Consider the following 2,806-nt stretch of genomic DNA (forward strand, 5'->3'; position numbering starts at 1 on the left):
GGCTGGCCTCGAACTCACAGAGATCCACCTGCCTCTGCCTCCCGAATGCTGGGATTAAAGGCGTGCGCCACCACCGCCCAGCTTAAGTCCAGAATCTTATGGTGACCAAAGTACGGAAAATAAGTGTCAGCAGAATGCTCAGTCGTAAATGGGGCATTTATATCACCAACCCACCAAGGCTCAAGGACCATCTCTCAAGAGAAGGCAGAAAGACTGTGAGAGCCAGAGAGAAACTTTGTCTTCTAACATGACAGGATTTTTATGCTCATGAGTTCATAGCTGCTGTGGTTGCCCAAACAAGACCTGAACAAGTTCAAGCCAGTTACTATTTCAGCATGAAGCAGGGAGACCTCAGGAGCCTCACCTCTAACTGAGGAGCTATTGACAGCCAATGGCTGCTGGAGTAGGGAGAGCCATTTCCTTCAAGGATGTGGCCATTGGTAGGGGCCAATGGATGCTCCCATACCCGTGAGTCCATAGTGCAAATCGGACAAAGTGAATTAAAACAAAAACAAAGAAATGACATGAAGTTTGGAGAAGGCAGGGATGTAGGAGTCAATCTTAATCTAGGAGGAGCGAGGGAGATGGATGGAGGTGAATATGATCAAAAATACATTGTATGAAATTCTCAAAGAAATAATGAAAACAGTATATGCGCAACACTGCTGCTGCCTCCACCCCGCCTGCTGTCTTTCCACTTTTATTGCAGGCAAATGCAGCTCATATAACACAAAGACAAATCTTGAAACGTTTTGGCGGGTAACCATCATACGGTGATTGTCCAGAGACCCAGAGTTCCCCGGGGAACTGAGAAGTGGAGAAGAGAGGATCGGTTGATTACAGGGCACAGCTGGGAGCCACATCACTCCAGGGCTACTGTTTCTGAAGTAAGAAGAGAGAGACTGAGCTGGGAGAAAAAATTCTGCTTTTAAGAGATTTTTTCCCCCCTCTGACTTAAAGGTCATGCATCTGCTAGTTATAAGAATGTTCTTAACCACGCAAGTTTCAGTAAAAATCAAAATCAAATGCTGCTAAGGAAACTGGTTTTTATTTTGAGCATCACCTTAGCAAATAAGGAAAATAGTAACGTGATGGGACGCAGTGACTTGAAGTTCTCAGTGGTGTGGTAGGCAGTGCCAGGGAAACCGCAGACAGGATTTTCTTTGCTAAAGTGTGGAAACATTTATTTTAATCTTTTTTCCTTGTCTCAAAGATGAGGCCAGAATGGTGCTGTCAAAGCCTGATTCACACGTAATTCACCCCAACAACAACAGCTGTATCTCAAGTGCGAGAGCATGAAGAGACTCGTCCAGGCAACGTGGGAATTTGGGGCAGTCTAGAAGGGAATTCCCTAGCTGTTTTAATCAGTGCTAGATATTTGATTTCTGCTTCCTCCTGGGGGAAGCTGGTGGGAAGCAGGGAGTCTTTGAAGAGGTGGTTACAACCAGCTCATCAGAAGCAAAATGAGAGTTCTTTCTAGAATGCTCACTGTACTGGGAAAACAGACCAAGCAAGGATTCAAAAGTCAGTAAAGAAAGACAAAAAAGAGGGGGGCGGCCTTTGTCAGTTGACAACACCAGGACTGGGGGCTGGGCTGAGCGAGGCTCCTTGCTTGTTGCTTCTCAGCTCTGAGACAAACGTTGAGGTTTAGGGGGGCTGAGGCAGAGGTTCTCCAAAACGTCTCTACGAGACTCCAGAGAGGTGGGGGTTCTGAAACATGCATCTGTGAGACTCAGGTGTCATGTGTAGCTCCCTCTCCCTTGTCACGCTTTTATTCTCAGGGTTTCGGGCTGGGAAAGTAAAATGACAACAGAAATCACTAAATGTCTTAGCTAATGCCTGGTCAAAACTAGCACTAACTGAAATCCATTATTTTGTTTTCTGCATTTTTTACTGGAGGTTTTTATTCGCAGCCATCAATGGTCACACAGTACCTTTGCCGTTAACATGTGTTGTCTGGATGATTAATTGGAGCTGGTAATAATTGCGCTCAACATCTGTTTTGGATTTGCAGTGGGTGTCTGTGCTTACTGTGGAAAGCCTAGGCATGACGCTGAACCCTTCAAGGGACCTCCACAAAAGGACTGATATTACCACTCCGCTTTTACAAACAAGGAAACTCAGCTAATAAAGGGCAGACACAGAGATAAATCTAGGTAGCCTGATCCCAGAAGCCACACTTTCAGGACACCTCACCAGAAAGAAGGGGAAGCCAGTCTGGAGTGGGAGATTCTGACTCCTGCTGGGGACTATCTCTGGGCAATAAACCCCGGAAAAGAAGAATATAGCCTCGCACTGATGAATGGAATTAAATTGAAGACCCAGACATTGAGTCCACACAACTCCAGACACCTGATGTTAGCCAAAGAAGCCAAGAACAAAAGAGAAAAGACACCGTCTTCAGCAATTCTGCCACATGCAGCCACCGGGTTTGACCTGCGCCATTAGTGTTAGCTGTCTTTCCCAGTTTGCTTTCACCCTTCTCTTCCCAGCCCCCCCCCCCACTTAATTCTTTTATTCTAGTTTCTTCTTTATCTCTCCACGACACTTCTGCCCCTTCCTTGGTAGATGCTCTCTTCCCCACTGGTTTCCTACTAGGTACCTAACCTCTGTGGCTAGTCAGATTGAAGCATACATATAGAAACCTCAATCTATATCTAATATCACATATAAGAGAAAACATAATATTTTTCTTTGGGGGTTTGGTTATTTCAGTCAGGATGATTTCTTTTCTGGCTTCATTCACTTATTTGAAAACTCCTAGTTTAATTTATCTTAATAGCTGAATCATATCCCATTATGTAAA

The sequence above is a fragment of the Microtus ochrogaster genome, chromosome 24 (genome assembly GCF_000317375.1).
Source record: "Microtus ochrogaster isolate Prairie Vole_2 chromosome 24, MicOch1.0, whole genome shotgun sequence".
Classification (NCBI taxonomy): Eukaryota; Metazoa; Chordata; class Mammalia; order Rodentia; family Cricetidae; genus Microtus; species Microtus ochrogaster.